This window comes from Lutra lutra, chromosome 4 (genome assembly GCF_902655055.1).
Source record: "Lutra lutra chromosome 4, mLutLut1.2, whole genome shotgun sequence".
Lineage (NCBI taxonomy): Eukaryota > Metazoa > Chordata > Mammalia > Carnivora > Mustelidae > Lutra > Lutra lutra.
The window spans coordinates 19261073-19284931 of record NC_062281.1 but is presented as its reverse complement, the minus strand read 5'-3'; positions in this window follow the sequence as shown (position 1 = coordinate 19284931).

The following is a 23859-nucleotide window of genomic DNA, read 5'->3' as shown; positions in this document are numbered from 1 at the left end:
GGGCTTGTGCTAGTTTTAGGTCTCCAAGAGATTTTGCTTTCAAAACAGATAAACATAAACTTCGTGACTTTGTTCTTTTGTTAAATTCTGAAAATGAGACTCCCGCTTTCTCTATAGAGTTCGAACTTCCTGAGAGGGAAATCCTGTATTTATGAGACTGTCTAGGAATTGATTCAATAAACTCAAAGTCTAAGTGTTTCATAAGAGTATGCAATAATGAGACCATTTTCAAATTCATATTTTCATAGGAAAATATTTCCCTCTCACATAACTTCTCAAAGTGGTTGCCGCACCAATTCTTAATGCTGTGTATATGAGAGTTTTGTTTTGTTCTTTAATAATATAGTTTGTTCATAGGGATATTAGTGTATAGAAGATTTTCTAGGATATGTTGAGATGGAAAAGTACATGTCTGGTTTCTTCAAAAAACTGTTTTTGAAAGAATATTTTGAAGGAGATGAGTACTTTTCAGTTTGTTTTATATGCCATTCTCTGTGATTATATAACTCAAGAGAAGAGCACACAGTAGGTTCCCAATAAATGTTTTTGAAATCAGTGGATAAATAATGAATTGGCTCTGTCATTAGGGCTGGCCATCAAAACACTGGAACTTTTTCTAGTATTTCTGTCATAGATGAGATTTTTTTTTCTTGATTCCCATAATGGAGAAGATGAGCTAGCAGTAGCATTGAGAAAATATGGCTGAATGGATGCCAGGGTCTGAGAAGTCCTTCCAGATATTGTGCTTTCTGGGGTTGGTCTTATATGTAAACCTAAGGGGACATGTTTAGCTCAAGCTTCAAGGCAAACTTAAAATTGTAGAAGAGATAATCTTCACACTGTCAACACTTAGAGAGACTTGGTCGGGGAGGGGGAGGAAGGATTACTGTCCTATCTTGGCATTGATAACAAGGCCAACATATATTGCAAGACTCAGCTTGCCAGGCAGAAGTGGTAGCATTAACATGTGGTTTAAAAATCAAATATTATATTTATACTTTGTATCCTAAGGTATTTGAAAATTTGAGCTTTGAGAAGTTTTTTCCAAGGCAGAATGTAAAGAGGAATGGTGTCACGTCTTAATCTGTATAATCGTGGCAATAATATAATTTATCATGCAAAGAAGGATACTTTGGAGAATTCAAGGGACTATTATTGATAATTATGCCTGGAAAACAGCTGTAAACATAGACTTTCCCAGGAAAAGCAAGACATATAATCACCCTGTGTATCACAGATTATTCTCAGGGTGTTGGGAAGGGAAATAGTAGATCTGGCTTTTTCTTCTGTATTTCCATGGAGACTACTCCCTTCACCCCAATGAGTTATATGTAGTTATAACACTGTACATTTTTCAGTAGCAATTTATTTATATAGCATATTTATTTATAATAATGGTTCCCTAATTTGGGGGCTCAGGATCTTTTTCCAGTTGAAAGTTTTTTAAAGACCTCAAAATTTTTACTTATTTGGGTTATCCTTATTGATGTTTATTATAATAGAAATTTAGACACACTTTAAAAATATATATTCATACATTAAAAAAGAACAATTAGACATCTACTTTTATAAAGAAGGGGGAGTCATAGTTTTTCTTATTCCTCCCACTAAATACAACTGAAAATTCTGTCCATTATATATAAAACACAGACATGAAGACTAAAAGTTCAAGAGAAGGCTGACCAGGGACCCGAGGAACCAGGCAACAACATGGTGGTGAGTTTGCTGGGCTTTCTTTTTCCTTCATATCTCCAGATACTAGGTGCTAGAGAAGCCAGCAATTCAGAAATGTCAATGAACACAGACAAAAAACAATCAAAAAACAAACTCCTAATAGAAACCTGTTCTCTTTAGCCAAAGAACCAGAAAAGAAAAGATGACCTAGAAAGACAAAAAATTGACAGTCCGTAGACAATATCCACTTTATTTCAGCCAAAACCAGAAAAAACTCCAGTCTATCCCTGCTAATAAAGGTCAAGTGAAGAGCCTAGACTTCTGCCATTGCTAAGAGGTAAGGATGTACCCCAACCTACCCCTGGACCATAGCCTGGACCATAAAAATATTTTGACAAATTTAAAATAATTTAAATCATATGCAGCATATTCTGTGACCACAATGGCATCAAAATAAGAAACAATAACAGAAAGTAACAGGTAAATCTAAAAATACTTGTAAACTAGCACATTTAAAAATAATTTATGGATCAAAGGGGAAGTATCAAAATTAAAATTTAAAATTTAAAATTTAGGAAATTTAAAAAACATATTGAAGTGAATTAAAATAAAAATAAAACACATTACAGTTTGTAGGACACAGCTAAAGCCAGGCTGAGAGAAAAGTTTATATCAATAAATGCTTGCATTAGAAAAGAGGAAGTCTTAAATCAGTAATCGAAGCTCCCACATCAAGATACCGGCTTGGGGGCAGGGAAGGGAGAACAGAATAAATTCAAAAGAAGGAAATAATAAATAAAAAGCAGAAAATATTAAGTTGAGAACAAGTAAATAAAACAGAAGATCAAAGAAATAAAAATGTTCTTTGAAAAGATCAATTAGACAACTTCTAGCAAGACTGACAAAAGAAAAGAAAAGATAAATATGGAATGAAATAAGAACTATCACTACAGATCCTTCAGGCATCAAAAGTATGGCAAGGGAATACTGTGAACAACTCCGTGCACATAAATTTGACAACTTCAATGAAATAGATTAATTCTTTGAAAACTATAGCTAATTTAATACGAAAGAGATTTTTTGAATAATTCTGTAACTAGTAAGGAAATTGAATTCATAATTTAAAACCTCAGAATACAAATCTTGAAGTCCAGATGGTTTCATTGGAGTAATTGGATATTGATTGTAAACAAGAAACGAACCTCAACCTACACCTCATCCCTCATACAAAATTTCACTCAGATAGGATTAAATTTATTTATTATTTATTTATTTATTATTTATTTTTTTTAAAGATTTTATTTATTATTTGTCAGAGAGAGAGAGGGAGAGAGAGCAAGCACAGGCAGACAGAATGGCAGGCAGAGGCAGAGGGAGAAGCAGGCTCCCTGATGAGCAAGGAGCCCGATGTGGGACTCGATCCCAGGACGCTGGGATCATGACCTGAGCCGAAGGCAGCTGCTTAACCAACTGAGCCACCCAGGCGTTCAAATTTATTTATTTTTTAATTTCAAATAAGATTAAATTTAAATGTAAAATATAAAATTATAAAACTTTTAGAAGATACCATAGAGAAAATATTTGGGATCTAAAGCTTGGTGAAGAATTTTTAGACCTAAACATGTAATGCATTATGTATCAATAAAAAATCAAATGGGCTTCATCAAAATAATTTTTTTTTGCTTTAAGACCCTATTAAGAAGATAAAAAGACAATCTACAGACCTAGAGAAAATATTTGCAAACCACATATCTGACAAATAACTTATCTCTACAATATATAAAGAACTCTCAAAACTCAACATTAAAAAAATCTAATTACAAAATGGGCAAAAGACGTGGAGTGACATTTCACTAAAATGGAGCTACAGCTGGAAAATAAGCATATGAAAAGAAATTCATCATCACTAGCCATTAGGTAAATGGGAATTAAAACCACTATGTACCTGTTAGAACAGCTAAAATAGGGAAATTGGAAGGGGAGGTGAACCATGAGAGACTATGGACTCTGAAAAACAATCTGAGGGTTTTGAAGGGGTGGGGGGTGGGAGGTTGGGGGAGCCAGGTGGTGGGTATTGAGGAGGGCACGTATTGCATGGAGCACTGGGTGTGGTGCAAAAACAATGAATACTGTTATGCTGAAAAGAAATAAAGAAAAGAAAAGAAAAATGGTGACAACACCAAAATCTGTCTGAGATGCGGAGAAATTGGATCTCTCATATGTTGCTAATGGGAATGTAAAATGTTACCAGCATTGGACAAAATATCATGGCTGTTTCTTAAAAAACTAAACCTACACTTACCATAGGACTGAGCGATTGAACTCCTGGGCATTTATCCCAGAAAAATTAAAACCTATGTTTCTAGTAAAACTAAAGCATGTAGTGATCACACACGGCATCTCTTGCCTTCCTGTACTCCCAGCCCTAACTTTGCTCCAGGAAAACTACATAAAAGTTTCCAATTATGACTCCAACCTAAATGTACTTCAAATATACCCTGATTTTCTTCCCACCATTATGGTGTTCTTGTTGCTTTTAATAAGGTTCTCCTAAGGTAAAGCCAGGTTATTAGAATAGAAGGAATGTTGGAAGTCTGAATTACTGAAGTATGGAAGATTAATTTAGAAACAGTGGTGCCTTCCTCCTATTCTCTCACAAAATGGTGCAGAGGAAAATGGTACCTTTAATAACTGTCTTTCCTAGTGTTATCTCCCTCCTCCAGACCAGTTATCCAGCCTGCAACCCATTCCCCTGAAGAGGTCTGCTGATAAAACCTGGGATGCTGGGGCGCCTGGGTGGCTCAGTGGGTTAAGCCGCTGCCTTCGGCTCAGGTCATGATCTCAGGGTCCTGGGATCGAGTCCCGCATCGGGCTCTCTGCTCAGCGAGAAGCCTGCTTCCCTCTCTCTCTCTCTCTCTGCCTTCCTCTCCGTCTACTTGTGATCTCTCTCTGTCAAATAAATAAATAAAATCTTAAAAAAAAAAAAAAACCTGGGATGCTAGTGCTTTCAGAGGTATTTGCCTTTTAGTAGGTGTATCTTAAAGAGTGGAAAACTTGAAGACTCAAATTAATTTCTAATGATGAAATTTCAAGCTGATGGAGAAAATGATTTGGAACAAGGAGTATCAGCCAGTCCTGTTAGCATATTATGTGACCAATCCATTTCTCTTACAGATACTTTTACTCCTACTCCCATTCCACTGATGGGTTGCCTATCTGGAACGACTTATCTAGCCACATCTCCTTGGGCTACAGGTTAAATTGAGTGAAACAAAATTCCTTGAATCTCAAAAAAATGGCAACGATTTAAAAATAAAAGGTAGGAACCATTTTGGCCTATTTCAACGCAGTCAGATTGGTTTAGGATCAGCGTACTTTTGGAGTGGGTACTTTAAACTGTGTAGGTTTTGAGGTGTGTGTCCAGGTTTAAGCTCAGGATCCTGGAAGGTCTCCTTCCACTTGGCAGACTATGCTTACACAGAGAGGGAAAAGGAGAGCAAATCAGCATGGGAAGTGGCGTGGGCACCTGTTTGCAGAGATGTGTGGGGAGTCAGCAGCCCACTAAATTTTACTTCAAAGAGGCAATGGCTAAGTAGGTGTGTGACCCTTTGCTTTGTGCTTTGATGGCCAGTAATTAAAGCTTTTCTTCTCCAGACTCAGTAAGCATACCTGGCATTTGGTTGCCAAGTTTTCTGAGATCTCTGGTCATTAAGCTTTCACTAGCAATCTGTTCTAGCCCTGAACGTTTACTTCCATTGCAAATGGATTGTGACATTAATAGTCAACATGCCTGTTTGAAGAATGGGCCATGTCCATTCTTGTTTGAAAGATTTAGGAAATTTACCTGATAATCATGTATCATTTGGACTTATTTCTCTCAACTATGAGTGGTCATTTTTCTAAATGTTGCCAAATCTTCCCGTAATGTCTTTCAACCTGTGTAATTAAGGAGATTAAAAGTGACAGCACTTTTTTGGTTGGATTAATGATGGGTTTTTATTTTTTCACTCTTCAGAAAATATAATAATCACCATCTTATGCAAGAACAATATCAGAAACAAATTGCATTATTAAATCATGGAGAAAAGCAAGCAGAAAAATATCAATATATTCATGTTTTTATTTTCTCAGATTCCCAACTTGACATTCAAGACTTCCATAAATCCAGCCCTAGTTTATCTTTCTGGTATCATCTTCTATTTCAGAACATGTATTTTTTACATCAGTAAAACTATGGGTTTACTGGGTTTCTTTTAACTTTTTCAGTGTTTTCTTCTTTTTAATTTTTCATGTTCTCTATCCCTTACACATTTGTAATACCTTCACCATTTATGACCAGGTCTAGGAAATTCTTCCCATTTCCAAGCACTCAGCAACATTACCCCTTCTTGGATTTTACCATCAGACATAATCTCTTTCTCCTTTGAACTCCTTTATTCTTACTGCATGTTTTGAAATGGGTTCATTTTGTAATGAAAAAATATGTAAGCCTGTGTCTTAGCTAAGAACTGAAGCAATGGGAGAAGTCAAATACTCAAGGTAGAATGTATATGTGGAAAAAAAAAAAAGCTGAAAATGGATTTCTAGAACACATCAGTGAAGCATTTAGAATGAGCTCATGTCCCTCCTTTTCACTACATACTCTTTCTTTGCTTAGTATATGAACAAATTTTCACCTTTCTTTCACCATCTTAATGGACAACTTGAGCTGATAGTTACGGATTAATGTAGTCTGTGTCCCTAAATCAAATTTTTTCTACAGGTCAGTCCCAAATTGATGACCAAAAGGATCCTCCCATTTCAGGAAAATTGTCTTGTTTTTCAAATGTGCTTTCTTTAAGATACAAATACACATTTCATGGGGACATATGCATACACTGATCTTACCTACAAACACTACTGGCCATTTTGGCTTATGAGATAAATTAACATACCATCAGTTTTCACAAATAGCTTTATATTTTTCTCCTTTTAGTTGCTCTTCTCCTTTCCTCCACCTTTATTTCCTTTCATAAATGGTCAAAAAGAAAATATTTGATATATAGGGACTTCTCACTTAGGGTCACTATGACCTCAATTCAGAGTAGTTTCGACTTTGTGATGTCACAAGTCTTAGGATGAAGACAAATTGTGACAACATCAGATCACAGCATTACTGAACAATTGATGTGACAGGCAGCCAGAGAAAATATAAGAGCGGGAGAGAAAAAAGTAGTTTTATCATAAAGATAAAATGTCTATTTTAGTTGGTAAAGAACAGATATAAGAAAAAAATTATGCCTTTGAAATAAAAAAATGTCCTTTATTATCATAAAAATCATATAGGCTTATTGAAAAATAATTTAATAAAATTAACTATTATTCTTACCAAGGTTAACATTTCATCATCTATCATGTTATATTACAAAAATTTAATTAAATTCTGCATACAGTTTATAGGGTGCCTGCGTGGTTCAGTGGGTTAAGGCCCTGCCTTCTGCTCAGGTCATGATCTCAGGATCCTGGAATTGAGCTCCGATTCAGGCTCTCTGCTTAGCAGAGAGCCTACTTCCCCATCCCCTTCTCTGCCTGCCTCTTGACTGTTTGTGATCTCTGTCTGTCAAATAAATAAATAAATAATCTTTTAAAAAACTAGATAAGTAAATTTTGCACACAGTTTCACACTATTTTTGTTAATATGTCATGAATATCCCGTAATATACCAGGAACAACTTAATATAACATGTCAATAAATATAGAAGCATATGGATATTTGTAATAGCCGCATATTCCATTAAATAAACTATAAACTATATTATGATTTATATATCTAGTGCTCCAATTTTTAATATTTTAAACATTATAATATACATCGTATGCACATTTTGTTTAACTTGTCCAATTGTTTCCTTAAGATAATTTGTAAGAATTCTTTTTTATGACTGAGTAGTATTCCTCCATATCTCTATCTCTATCTCTATCTATCTACCTACCTATCTCCTTTATCTATTCATCAGTTGATGGACTTGACATTTGTAATGCCATGGATGGAGCTAGAAGAGTATTATGTTAAGCAAAATAAGTTGTTCAGAGAAAGACAAATACCATATGATTTCACACATATGTAGAATTTAAGAAGCAAAGCATATGAACATAGGAGAGAAAAGAGAAAGGCAACCCATAAAACAGACTCTTAGCTATAGAAAAAAGCTGATGATTACCAGTGGGAAGGTGAGTTGGAGGGATGGGTAAAATAGATGGGGATTAAAGAGTGCATTTGTTGTGATGAGCCCAGGAAGTGTTGAATTACTATATTGTACACCTGAAACTAATATTACTCTGTATATTAACTAACTGGAATTTAAATAAATCGTTAAAAATAAATTAAAAATGATACAGTTAAAAGATTTTTTAAAAGATAATATCTAGAAATTGATGTGGTATGTCCCAGGATATGCATATTTAAATTTTGTTATGTATTTTACCACATTGTTCTTGAGAAAAGCTAATTTGTTCTGATGAACAGGGTTTGAGAGTATCTTTCCTTTCCACACTTGTAGCCTAGTGTACCATCAGTTTTTATATTTGCTAAAATGATTTAAAAATCTTCATATTTCACTCTGTCATCATTTCTATGATTACAAAAAACTTGAATGTTTTTATTAACAATTCTTATTCTACATATTAGATATTGAACTATATGTCTATATTATTGTACATATATAAATATAATTTTTTTTAGGTATCCTATACAATTTCTCATGTGGTTATCTATGTCTTGGCTCTATTTATGCCTTTTGAAAGTTTATAATTTAGATATTTATGATATAAAGACTATCATTCTTTTTATGTTTTCTGGCTTTTGTATCAACATCCCAATTTAATTTATAATTGTGTGAAACCTTTTTATAAACAGATATTTAAATGATTAGCACGTTTTAGCATTAATAATATTAGTAATTTTATTTATATCTAGATATGGATTTATCTATATCATATCTATATCTACATTATGTTTTCTAGTTTAGCAAATACTCATTCTTTACTCTTCAACATTATTTAATTTAATCTTTATAAAAGTCTTGTAAGCAGAGATTCAGAGGTAAAGAAAAAAATTCAAAGAATTTAAAAGACTTTTTAAATTTTTTCTTTACATTTTTTATTTTAATCACCTGATACTCATCACTACAAGTGCACTCCTTAATCCCCATCACCTATTTTGCTCCCCTCCCCTCTGGTAACCATCAGTTTGTTTTCTATAGTTAAGAGTCTATTTCTTGGTTTGTCTTTTTCTCTCTTAAAAGACATTTTTAAAAGTTTAGATGACTAGTTAGATGGCAGCCCTGAGCTTAAACTTAGTTGAAAAATATAGAATAGACTTTGTAGTGTCAAAAGCCAGAAAACTGACTTATTTGGTAACAGCGATATCCCACCTACATTGTGCTGTGGATCTCACAATTTCTCTGGAAAAGATGGTCCCTATTCATACTGATAAAACACACATATGCAAAAAATCAGTAGCACTAAATATTTTTTGAACACTGCAGAATACCTAACCTGCTGAAAGGACAGTGACCCAAGGTTCACAATCTCAAAGGAGCTCTCATTCTCAAGGACGAATGGCATTTCTCTTTGGTGCTGAGTTTTTGCATGAGAATCCTGCCAAGGCCACCAGCAACTGAATGTTTGCTGAAGCTGTCTGGAACAGTGACAGTAATAATTCAAGCATCCCTGCACAAGATAGGGGTCCAGCTGCTTCATTCCTCTAACTGTGGAAGGAAGACAAGAAAACTTCTTAGACTTTTAAGAGAGTTTCCTACAGATTTCCTTTTGTTAGGGCCTGATTTTGGGGACTGAGTGAAGAAGATTAACACCTTGTCCCTTTACTCTTGTATTTAGAGAATTCAGAAGCCTCTTCCTGACTCAAGCCAGTATTTCCTTTTGGAAAATGAAGGGACTGCAAAATTATACCTGGAAATCTGGAGTGTTTTAAATATATAGAATCTTGGGGTAACTGGGTGGCTCAGATAGTTAAACATCTGCCTTCAGCTCAGGTCATGATCTCCAGGTCCTGGGATCGAGCCCTATGTTGGGCTCCCTGCTCAGCGGGGAGTCTGCTTCTCCCTCTCTGTCTTCCTTTCCGTCTGCTTGTGGTCTCTCTGTCTCTCTTAATGAATAATAAATGAGAAATAAAAAAAATAGAATCTTAAGAGTGAAAAAACACTCAAAGGGCTCTCTTTCCATTAACTCTCAAATTGGCTTAGTGTTTTAGCTATAATGCTTTTAGGCTGCTGTTCATGTCAAAGTTTTTTGGGTTTTGGGTTTTTTTTTTCTCCTTATCTCATTGAAGTTTAAAACTGAAAATGTAGGGCGCCTGGGGTGGCTCAGTGGATTAAGCCGCTGCCTTTGGCTCAGGTCATGATCTCAGGGTCCTGGGATCGAGTCCCGCATCAGGCTCTCTGCTCAGTGGGGAGCCTGCTTCCCTCTCTCTTTCTGCCTCTCTGTCTACTTGTGATCTCTCTCTGTCAAATAAATAAATAAAATCTTAAAAAAAAACTGAAAATGTAGAGAGAATCATGAGCATTGGATGTCAACACTTGCAAAGTCCTTTTTCTGACTGACCAATGACTGGTTTGGGTCAGCTGGTGTGCATCTGTGCCTTCTCTGTACCTCATCTTTACCTCTATCATAGTTCTTAATACAGTGGATTTTAGTATTTAGACTATCTGTCTTTCTTCCTGGATGATGAGCTTCTTGAAGATAAAAACTATCTCTTATTTATCTTTGTACTTCAGGGCCAAACTGTGTCTGGCACAGAAATATTTTGGAAAAAGTTGGCTCTGATTTTCTAAGCACTAGAATGTCACTAGTGAGAAGATAAGACTCAAATAGGCCATGAGAATTTGGTGTGAAGTAAGGAATGGTAAAACTCTTCACAAGATGCCGTGGGAGTGCAGAGATGGACTTCTCTTCTCACTCTAGCAGGATTAAAGGAGGCTTCCTGGGGGAGATCACATCTTAGGTGCCAGAACCTTGGGAGTCTCCCTGTCATGTGCTAGATTTGGTTCACACTGGCTCATGGTAAAATTTTCAGGAATGTTGTAAGCCAGTTGCTCAAGACAGTCATTGTTAGAAGATACCAAATCATACGTACTTATAACTAGATACATTATATCCATAACAAAGGTAACAATGAATTCATCATGCCCAAATTATTCTGTTTTGCTATTTTCTGTGCTCTTGAGGTAATTTACTTCAGTTGTGTCTGTATGATGGAATTGCTCTACATTCAGTATTTATACCATGGACATTGGTAAATGCTACAAACCCCTGGGTATTAGTGTTCTTTGTTCCCCTGAGAAGCAGGTTGTTAAACATTCCCCACCCCTGCCCCCACACCTCTCTCATCCTTCTTTCCAAGTCAGTTACCATTTACATTGGAGCTCAGAGTCCTGAAGATCCTACCTCATTAGTACCCCAGACTCTCAAAAATAAGTACCTCTGTCCATTCCACAGCCTCTGCCTTAAGCCAGGCTTTCTCTGCACCATTTTCACAACTGCATGGTTTTCATGTTTCAGTCTGTCCACCTTCCAGTCCATTTTATACATAGTGGTCAGAATGATTCTTCCTAAAGACAAATTAACCAGATCGTTCCTCTTTTCATAAATCCTCTAATGGTGCCCATAGTTTGCACGCATACATTTAAAGGCCTTCCCTACACACAAGCCTCTTCGCGAGGATCTAAGCAACATTTTCTCTCATCCGCATTCTGTCCAGGTCTTTAAGCTTCCTGCAGCTTCTCCAGCCAAGCGTGCGGGCTCATACCTCTCTGCTAGTCTCATCTTGTTCCCTCTGCCTGGAATCGCTTACACAACTTCTTTTATTCAAAGAGACAGCAGAGCTCAGGGCATGTGTTTTGTCATGTTTTGTCCTCTGATTCATTTCTCAGCTCTGCTAGTTACCATCTGGGAGAATCTGGGCAAGTGGCTTAACTGGTTTGAGCTTTACTTTTCTCCTCTGAGTGTAATAGTCCCTATGTCACTCTGGGGTCACTGGAAAGATTAAAGGAGAAACTTCTCTCTCTCTTTCTATATACATATATATATGCACACACACACACACACACACACACACACACACACACACACACATATATTCCTTAGCATAATGTCTACAATGTAATATTCAATGTTAGCTTTTGCTGTTATTTATAATTATTTAATTTTACTCTCCTTTAAAATTCAGGACCTCCATTTGCCCCCTTGGGTTAATCATCCCTGACCACCTGCCTGCTCCTTGCAGTATGATTTAAATATCCATTTCCTCTTTTTTGATGTTCCCTTAAAAAGCATTCACAATGTACCATTGACAAAATTTTACAAACTATTTTTAATTGTAGAAAAGCATTAGAATTGTTTTTTTGAGAAAGAAACAGCACAGGCAACAAAATTAAAAAATAGACAAATTGGCTATGTCAAAGTTAAAAACTTCTATGTATCAAAGAACCCTATCACCAGAGTGAAAATGGCAACCTATAGAATAAGAGAAAATATTTGCAAATCATGTATCTAATAAGGGGTTAATAACCAGAATATATAAAGAACTCCTATCATTCAACAAAAAAACAACTAGCCCTATTAAAAAATGGGCAGGGGCGCCTGGGTGGCTCAGTGGGTTAAAGCCTCTGCCTTCGGCTCAGGTCATGATCCCAGGGTCCTGAGATCGAGCCCCGCATCAGGCTCTCTGCTCCTCAGGGAGCCTGCTTCCCCTCCTCTCTCTCTGCCTGCCTCTCTGCCTACTTCTGATCTCTCTCTGTGTCAAATAAATAAAATCTTTAAAAAAAAAATGGGCAAAGGCAGAAGAATATTGAAAAAGAAAGCCAAAGCTGGTGGTATCACAATTCCAGACTTCAAGCTCTATTAAAAATCTGTCATCATCAAGACAGTATTGTACTGGCACAAAAACAGACACATAGATCAATGGAACAGAATAGAAAGCCCAGAAATAGACCCTCAACTCTATGGTCACTAATCTTCAACAAAGCAGGAAAGAATGTCCAATGGAAAAAAGATAGCCTCTTCAACAAGTGGTGTTGGAAAAATTGGACAGCCACATGCAGAAAAGTGAAATCGGACCATTTCCTTACACCACACACAAAAATAGACTAAAAATGGATGAAGGACCTCAATGTGAGAAAGGAATCCATCCAAATCCTTGAGGAGAACACAGGCAGCAGCCTCTTTGACCTCAGCTGCAGCAAATTCTTCCTAGGAACATTGCCAAAGGCAAGGGAAGCAAGGCAAAAATGAACTATTGGGACTTCATCAAGATCAAAAGCGTTTGCACAGCGAAGGAAATAGTTAACAAAACCAAAAGACAACTGACAGAATGGGAGAAGATATTTGCAAATGACATATCAGATAAAGGGCTAGTATCCAAAATCTATAAAGAGCTTAGCAAACTTAACACCCAAAGAACAAATAATCCAATCAAGAAATGGGCAGAGGACGTGAACAGACATTTCTGCAAAAAAGACATCCAGATGGCCAACAGACACATGAAAAAGTGTTCCACATCACTTGGCATCAGGGAAATACAAATCAGAACCACAATGAGATATCACCTCACACCAGTCAGAATGGCTAAAATTAACAAGTCAGGAAATGACAGATGCTGGCGAGGATGCGGAGAAAGGGGAACCCTCCTACACTGTTGGTGGGAATGCAAGCTGGTGCAACCACTCTGGAAAACAGCATGCAGATTCCTCAAAATGTTGAAAATAGAGCTACCCTATGACCCAGCAATTGCACTACTGGGTATTTACCCTAAAGATACAAACGTAGTGATCCGACAGGGCACGTGCACTGAATGTTTATAGCAGCAATATCCACAATAGCCAAACTATGGAAAGAACCTAGATGTCCATCAACAGATGAATGGATAAAGAAGATGTGGTATATATACACAATGGAATACTATGCAGCCATCAAAAGGAATGAAATCTTGCCATTTGTGACGAAGTGGATGGAGCTAGAGGGTATTATGCAAAGCAAAATAAGTCAATCAGAGAAAGACAACTATCATATGATCTCCTTGATATGAGGAAGTGGAGATGCAACATGGGGGAGGGGTTTGGGGGGTAGGAAAAGAATAAATGAAACAAGATGGGATCAGGAGGGAGACAAACCATAAGAGACTTTAATCTCACAAAACAAACTGAGAGTTGCCAGGGGGAAGGGGGTAGGGAGAGGGTGCTGGGGTTATGGACATATGTTGAGTGCTGTGAAGTGTGTAAACCTGGTGATTCACAGACCTGTACCCCTGGGACTAATAATACATTATAAGTTTATAAAAAAATAAAAAAAAAATTTATAAATTTTTTTTATAAAAAAAAAAAATGGGCAAAGGACTTGAGTAGACATTTATCCAAAGATGTTATATAAATGGCCAATAAGCACATGAAAAGATGCCCAACATCACTGATCATTAAGAAAATGCAAAAAAGGGGAAGGAGTCAAGATGGCGGAGAAGTAGCAGGCTGAGACTACTTCAGGTAGTGGGAGATCAGCTAGATAGCTTATCTAAAGATTACAAACACCTACAAATCCAATGGGAGATCGAAGAGAAGAAGAACAGCAACTCTAGAAACAGAAAATCAACCATTTTCTGCAAGGTAGGACTGGCGGAGAAGTGAATCCAAAGCGACTGGAAGACAGACCACGGGGGGAGGGGCTGGCTCCCGGTGAGTGGCGGAGCAACGGAGCACAAAATCGGGACTTTTAAGAGTCTGTTCCGCTGAGGGACATTGCTCCAGAGGCTTAACCGGGGTGAAGCGGGACATCGCTCCAGAGGCTTAACCGGGGTGAAGCCCACGTGGGGTCAGCGTGGCCTCAGGTCCCGCAGGGTCACAGAAGGATCGGGGGTGTCTGAGTGTCGCAGAGCTCACAGGTATTAGAACGGGGAAGCCGGCTACAGAGACAGAGCCGAGGAGTGACTCTCAGCTCAGGGTTACCTTGAACCGGTCGCAGGCTCAGTCAGCTCGGAGCGCGGCCGGAGGCCAGGGTAACGGGAGTCATTGGGTGCTGTTCTCTGGGGGCGCACTGAGGAGTGGGGCCCCGGGCTCTCGGCTCCTCCGGGCCGGAGACCGGGAGGTCGCCATCTTCATTCCCGCCCTCAGGAACTCTACGGAAAGCGCTCAGGGAACAAAAGCTCCCAAAAGCAAACCCAGCAAACCCGAGCGGATTACTCAGCCCGGCCCCGGGTAAGGGCGGTGCAACTCTGCCTGGGGCAAAGACGCTTGAGAATCACTACAACAGGCCCCTCCCCCAGAAGATCAGCAAGAAACCCAGCCAGGACCAAGTTCACCTACCAAGGAGTGTAGTTTCAATACCAAGGAGAGTGGCGGAATTCCAGAGGAGGAGAAAGCAAAGCACGGAACTCATGGCTTTCTCCCCATGATTCTTTAGCCTTGCAGTTAAATTAATTTTTTTTTCTTTTCTTTCTCAATTTTTTTTTCTTCTTCTGCTAAATTTTTTAAAATTTTACCCTTTTCTTTTTTAACATTTTTTAACTAGTTTATCTAATATATATATATATATATATATATATATATATATATATATATATTTTCCTTTTTATACTTTTTCTTTATTGGTTTTCTTTTTTTAATTTTTTTTTCTTTCTTTCTGAACCTCTTTTTATCCCCTTTCTCCCCCCCGACATTTGGGATCTCTTCTGATTTGGCTAAAGCATATTTTCCTGGGGTTGTTGCCACCGTTTTAGTATTTTACTTGCTCCTTCATATACTCTTATCTGGACAAAATGACAAGGCGGAAAAATTCACCACAAAAAAAAGAACAAGAAGTAGTACCAAAGGCTAGGGACCTAATCAATACAGACATTGGTAATATTTCAGATCCAGAGTTCAGAATGACGATTCTCAAGGTTCTAGCCGGGCTCGAAAAAGGCATGGAAGATATTAGAGAAACCCTCTCGGGAGATATAAAAGCCCTTTCTGAGAAATAAAAGAACTAAAATCTAACCAAGTTGAAATCAAAAAAACTATTAATGAGGTGCAAACAAAAATGGAGGCTCTGACGGCTAGGATACATGAGGCAGAAGAAAGAATTAGCGATATAGAAGACCAAATGACAGAGAATAAAGAAGCTGACCAAAAGAGGGACAAACAGCTACTGGATCACGAGGGGAGAATTTGAGAGAAAAGTGACACCATAAGACGAAACAACATTAGAATAATTGGGATTCCAGAAGAAGAGGAAACAGAGAGGGGAGCAGAAGGTATATTGGAGAGAATTATTGGAGAGAATTTCCCCAATATGGCAAAGGGAACAAGCATCAAAATCCAGGAGGTTCAGAGAACCCCCCTCAAGATCAATAAGAATAGGTCCACACCCCGTCACCTAATAGTAAAATTGACAAGTCTTAGTGACAAAGAGAAGATCCTGAAAGCAGCCCGGGAAAAGAAGTCTGTAATGTACAATGGTAAAAATATTAGATTGGCAGCAGACTTATCCACAGAGACCTGGCAGGCCAGAAAGAGCTGGCATGATATATTCAGAGTACTAAACGAGAAAAACATGCAGCCAAGAATACTATATCCAGCTAGGCTATCACTGAAAATAGAAGGAGAGATTAAAAGCTTCCAGGACAAACAAAAACTGAAAGAATTTGCAAATACCAAACCAGCTCTACAGGAAATATTGAAAGGGGTCCTCTAAGCAAAGAGAGACCCTAAAAGTAGTAGATCAGAAAGAAACAGAGACAATATACAATATCAGTCACCTTACAGGCAATACAATGGCACTAAATTCATATCTCTCAATACTTACCCTGAATGTTAATGGGCTAAATGCCCCAATCAAAAGACACTGGGTATCAGAATGGATAAATAAACAAAACCCATCTATATGTTGCCTACAAGAAACTCATCTTAAACCCGAAGACACCTCCAGATTTAAAGTGAGGGGGTGGAAAAGAATTTACCATGCTAATGGACATCAGAAGAAAGCAGGAGTGGCAATCCTTATATCAGATCAATTAGATTTTAAGCCAAAGACTATAATAAGAGATGAGGAAGGACACTATATCATACTCAAAGGAAATATCCAACAAGAAGATCTAACAATTTTAAATATCTATGCCCCTAACGTGGGAGCAGCCAACTATATAAACCAATTAATAACAAAATCAAAGAAACATATCGACAATAATACAATAATAGTAGGGGACTTTAACACTCCCCTCACTGAAATGGACAGATCATCCAAGCAAAAGATCAACAAGGAAATCAAGGCCTTAAATGACACACTGGACCAGATGGACATCACAGATATATTCATAATTTTTCATCCCAAAGCAACAGAATACACATTCTTCTCTAGTGCACATGGAACATTCTCCAGAATAGATCACATTCTTGGTCCTAAATCACGTCTCAACCGTTATCAAAAGATTGGAATCATTCCCTGCATATTTTCAGACCACAATGCTCTGAAGCTAGAACTCAATCACAAGAGGAAATTTGGAAAGAACCCAAATACATGGAGACTAAACAGCATCCTTCTAAAGAATGAATGGGTCAACCAGGAAATTAAAGAAGAATTGAAAAAATTTATGGAAACAAATGATAATGAAAACACAACGGTTCAAAATCTGTGGGACACAACAAAGGCAGTCCTGAGAGGAAAATATATAGCGGTACAAGCCTTTCTCAAGAAACAAGAAAGGTCTCAGGTACACAACCTAACCCTACACCTAAAGGAGCTGGAGAAAGAACAGGAAAGAAACCCTAAACCCAGCAGGAGAAGAGAAATCATAAAGATCAGAGCAGAAATAGAAACCAAAAAAAGAATAGAACAAATCAACGAAACTAGGAGCTGGTTCTTTGAAAGAATTAATAAGATTGATAAACCCCTGGCCAGACTTATCAAAAAGAAAAGAGAGAGGACCCAAATAAATAAAATCATGAATGAAAGAGGAGAGATCACAATGAACACCAAAGAAATACAGACAATTATAAGAACATACTATGAGAAACTCTACGCCAACAAATTTGACAATCTGGAAGAAATGGATGCATTCCTAGAGACATATAAACTACCACAACTGAACCAGGAAAAAATAGAAAGCCTCAACAGACCCATAAGCAGTAAGGAGATTGAAACAGTCATCAAAAATCTCCAAACAAACAAAAGCCCAGGGCCAGATGGCTTCCCGGGGGAATTCTACCAAACATTTAAAGAAGAAATAATTCCTATTCTCCTGAAACTGTTCCAAAAAATAGAAATGGAAGGAAAACTTCCAAACTCATTTTATGAGGCCAACATCACCTTGATCCCAAAACCAGACAAGGATCCCATCAAATAAGAGAACTACAGACCAATATCCTTGATGAACACAGATGCAAAAATTCTCACCAAAATACTAGCCAATAGGATTCAACAGTACATTAAAAGGATTATTTACCACGACCAAGTGGGATTTATTCCAGGGCTGCAAGGTTGGTTCAACATCCGCAAATCAATCAATGTGATACAACACATTAATAAAAGAAAGAACAAGAATCATATGATACTCTCCATAGATGCTGAAAAAGCATTTGACAAAGTACAGCATCCCTTCCTGATCAAAACTCTTCAAAGTGTAGGGATAGACGGCACATACCTCAATATTATCAAAGTCATCTATGAAAAACCCACCACAAATATCATTCTCAATGGAGAAAAACTGAAAGCTTTTCCGCTAAGGTCAGGAACACGGCAGGGATGTCCGTTATCACCACTGCTATTCAACATAGTACTAGAAGTCCTAGCCTCAGCAATCAGACAACAAAAGGAAATTAAAGGCATCCAAATCGGCCAAGAAGAAGTCAAACTATCACTCTTTGCAGATGATATGATACTATATGTGGAAAACCCAAAAGACTCCACTCCAAAACTGCTAGAACTTGTACAGGAATTCAGTAAAGTGTCAGGATATAAAATCAATGCACAGAAATCAGTTGCATTTCTCTACACCAACAACAAGACAGAAGAAAGAGAAATTAAGGAGTCCATCCCATTTACAATTGCACCCAAAACTATAAGATACCTAGGAATCAACCTAACCAAAGAGACTAAGAATCTATACACAGAAAACTATAAAGTACTCATGAAAGAAATTGAGGAAGACACAAAGAAATGGAAAATGTTCCATGCTCCTGGATTGGAAGAATAAATACTGTGAAAATGTCTATGCTACCTAAAGCAATCTACACATTTAATGCAATTCCTATCAAAGTACCATCCATTTTTTTCAAAGAAATGGAACAAATAATCCTAAAATTTATATGGAACCAGAAAAGATCTCGAATAGCCAAAGGAATTTTGAAAAAGAAAGCCAAAGTTGGTGGCATCTCAATTCCGGACTTCAAGCTCTATTACAAAGCTGTCATCATCAAGACAGCATGATACTGGCACAAAAACAGACACATAGATCAATGGAACAGAATAGAGAGCCCAGAAATGGACCCTCAACTCTATGGTCAACTCATCTTCGACAAAGCAGGAAAGAATGTCCAATGGAAAAAAGACAGCCTCTTCAATAAATGGTGTTGGGAAAATTGGACAGCCACATGCAGAAAAATGAAATTGGATCATTTCCTTACACGACACACGAAAATAGACTCAAAATGGATGAAGGATCTCAATGTGAGAAAGGAATCCATCAAAATCCTTGAGGAGAACACAGGCAACAACCTCTTCAACCTCAGCCGCAGCAACATCTTCCTAGGAACATTGCCAAAAGCAAGGGAAGCAAGGGCAAAAATGAACTATTGGGACTTCATCAAGATCAAAAGCTTTTGCACAGCAAAGGAAACAGTGAACAAAACCAAAAGACAACTGACAGAATGGGAGAAGATATTTGCAAATGACATATCAGATAAAGGGCTAGTGTCCAAAATCTATAAAGAACTTAGCAAACTCAACACCCAAAGAACAAATAATCCAATCAAGAAATGGGCAGAGGACATGAACAGACATTTCTGCAAAGGAGACATCCAGATGGCCAACAGACACATGAAAAAGTGCTCCACATCACTCGGCATCAGGGAAATACAAATCAAAACCACAATGAGATATCACCTCACACCAGTCAGAATGGCTAAAATTAACAAGTCAGGAAATGACAGATGCTGGCGAGGATGCGGAGAAAGGGGAACCCTCCTACACTGTTGGTGGGAATGCAAGCCGGTGCAACCACTCTGGAAAACAACATGGAGGTTCTTCAAAATGTTGAAAATAGAACTACCCTATGACCCAGCAATTGCACTGCTGGGTATTTACCCTAAAGATACAAACGTAGTGATCCGAAGGGGCACGTGCACCCGAATGTTTATAGCAGCAATGTCTACAATAGCCAAACTATGGAAAGAACCTAGATGTCCATCAACAGATGAATGGATAAAGAAGATGTGGTATATATACACAATGGAATACTATTCAGCCATCAAAAGAAATGAAATCTTGCCATTTGCGACGACGTGGATGGAACTAGAGGGTATCATGCTTAGCGAAATAAGTCAATCGGAGAAAGACAACTATCATATGACCTCCCTGATATGAGGGAGAGGAGATGCAACATGGGGGATTAAGGGGGGTAGGAGAAGAGTAAATGAAAGAAGATGGGATTGGGAGGGAGATAAACCATAAGTGACTCTTAATCTCACAAAACAAACTGAGGGTTGATGGGGGGAGGGGGTTGGGAGGGGGGGTGGGATTATGGACACTGGGGAGGGTATGTGCTATGGTGAGTGCTGTGAAGTGTGTAAACCTGGTGATTCACAGACCTGTACCCCTGGGGATAAAAATATATTATATGTTTATAAAAAATGAAATTAATTAAAAAAAAAAGAAAATGCAAACAAAATCAAGGTCACAATAAGACAATGCCACATACTCATTAAGATGACTATTATCAAAAAACAAGACTAAGCAAAATAGAAGATAACAAATATTGCAAGGATGTGGAGAGATTGGAACCTTTGTGCATTGTTAATGGGAATGTAAAATAATCCAGCCACTATGGAAATAATATAGCAGTTTCTCAAAAAATTAAAGTAGAATTACCATGTAATCCAGCAATTCCTCTTCTGGGTATATTTTCAAAAAATTGAAGGCAGGATCTTAAAGATAATTTGCACACTTATGTTCATAACAACACTATTTATAGTAGCCGAAATATGGAGGCAATTAACTATTCAATAACGGAAGAAATGGATAAACAAAATGTGATATATACATACAATAGAATATGATTGAGCCTTAAAAAGGAAGGGGATGTTGAACTATACTTCCACATGGGTAACTTTGAGGATATGTTGCTGAGTGAAATAAGCCAGTCACCAAAAACAGATACTGTGATTCCATTAACTTGAGGTACCTGGAGTAGTCAAATTAATATAAACACTAAGTAGAGTGGTAGTTGCCTGCAAGGGGCTGGGACCAGGGGACATGGGGGTTGTTTAATAGGTATGGAGTTTAACTTTAGTTTTTTAAGAAGGAAAAGTTCTGGAGTTTGATTGCACAAGACAGTGAATATACTTAATACTGCTGAATAGTACATTTAGAAATGGCTAAAATAGTAAATATTATGTTCTATTTTTTTTTTGCCACAACTTTAAAAACAAACAGGCAGAGAGGCTTAAAAAATGCACCTCTTTATGTCTCTAAATAACTATATTCTTCGCACTTAATTCATTTAGACATAATCTATAGACTTCTAGTAACACTATGTAAAGATTTTTAGCTCTTACACTCCATTGCCCCTTTCTATTCTATCATGATACTTATTTTACAGTTGTTCTTAAATCTATATTAGTTTTCATTACTATAGTCAAGTAAAAGCCATATACTACTAAATCATGTACTGTATATGACTATATTTACATTCCCAAATAATTTTGTTATTCTGTGATTGCTGGTTTTCTTTCTTCTCTCCCTCCCTTCCTATCGCATCCCTCATTTCCTGCCTGCCTTCCTTCCTCCCTCCCTCCCTTTCCATTATCTAATTCCTGTGTTTTCCTCTGGATTCATCCATCTTGCAGTCTTCAGTCCTTCTGCTCTAAGCTGGACTGTTTGCTCTCTGGTTGCTTGTACAATGTGGAGAATGGTTCCCAGTCCTGCACAAACTTACCAAAGAGCCACGTATGGGTGCCCAGAATTGTTCACAAAAGGAATAGAGAAAGAAAAATGTATCCACTCATTCCTCAATGATCTTAGCTGGCCTCATAGGTCATTAATCTCTTCACATTTCTTCAATATATGTACATGAATGCTGGATAGTTGCCTCACCCTGGAGTATCAGATAAGCTTGGGTAAGGAAATTGAAATATATGGTACAGCTGAGGTAAGGTGGGATCAAGGTACAGTTCTGTACATGTTACATTGTTTAAAACTAGCTGCTTCAGCAATGGCCGGAGTCAAAGTCTAGACACAGGATGCATACAATGTAGACCACTCTTTGTACCGCTATTAAATTCAGTTTGTCACAGTGTGGTAACCGGCTGACTTCTCCACAAAAGGCTTAATAGAGGAAGATACTGGAACAACCTACCTTGTTCCTACCCTTAAGTGACCAGGTGATAGTCTCAGCTTTCTCAAACCTGCATCCCTGATCTAGGAATTAGGGCCTCTAATCCTCTAATCCAGTGGAGTCCAGGTTTGTGGGGCTGGGAAAAACAAAATCTGCAAGTGGGTGATTGGCACTAGTGAAAGAGACTAATCCTTCCTCAGCACTTTGGCTCCCAGACCCATGTGTTTTAGTGACTGAAACACAACAGGCTAGTGTGCATCCTGCACCCTGGATGATGTCGCCCCTGAGCCCACATCTTGACTGAGAGTTTAGTAGGCTGTTCCATTGTTCTCTTAGGCAACTGCTTTTAGGCGAAGAGGTCATGGGTAGCTCCTTGTTTTGAGGAAAGCTATGAAATTTCATGTTGGAAATAAGACATCCCATGTTGTTCCTTTGCTTGATTTTACTGCCTTATATTATTGAACAACTTCTTCAGTAATTTCCTGAGAAAAGTTCATGCGAAACAATTTTTTGGCCCATATCTAAGAATGTTTTTATTCTGATTTTACCCTTGAATGATACGTTCACTGATTTTATAATTCTAAAGTTGAAAATTTCATTTTCTTTAGAATATTAAAAGTTTTTTTCAGTTGTCTTCTATTCAGTATTTCTTTGAGAAGTCTTATGCCATTGTGATAACTGATTCCTTGTGTATGACGTTTTGTTTATAATTTTTCCTAAAGTTCTGATGTCTTGAAGTTTCAAGATGATGCAACTTAGTGTTTACCTTAGTGTTTACCTTAGTTTACCTCATTTCTTGGGCACTTGTTAGTTAGATGTTGTACTTTCTGGATTGATTCTTGAGTTATCTTTTCCTTCCTATTTTTGATATCTTCATCATTTTGTTCTTCTCTCTGGAATAGTTTTTTGCCCCCTTCCTCTATTTTTTTTCTGAATTTAAGTAATTTTGTTTTTTAATTTGCAGAGCTATTTCTCATTTTCTGATTATTAATTTTTTATAACATCATATTCTTACTTGTGGATCATTGTCTGCTCTTCTCTTATTTGAGGCATTCTGCCCTGGCATTGTATTTGTTTCTTAAACTTTGTTTTAATACATCTTTTTAAATTTTTTCATATTGAAAGGTTTTTTCAACAGTTCAGTAACTCTTTGCTCTCTCTCTCTCTTTTTTTAAAAAAGATTTTATTTATTTATTTGACAGACAGAAATCACAAGTAGGCAGAGAGGCAGGCAAAGAGAGAGAGAGAGAGGAGGAAGCAGGCTCCCCACTGAGCAGAGAGCCTGATTTGGGGCTCTATCCCAGGACCCTGGGATCATGACCTGAGCCGAAGGCAGAGTCTTTAACCCACTGAGCCGCCCAGGCACCCCTGCTCTTTTTTTTTTTTAAGTAAATTTTATTTTATGATTTAGAAGTTAGTGTGACTTGGATTTTACAGTGCTGTAAAATCCATTCATTCATTCATTCATTCATTCATCCTTTCAGCAAATGGCTATCGCATGCTATTATATACCATGAACTATTCCAAGTGCTGGAAATACCAGTTGTAGCTGGCTATTCTTACACGGGAGTTAGGCATTAAAATGTCAGTGTCAATGGGAATGATTGGATGGT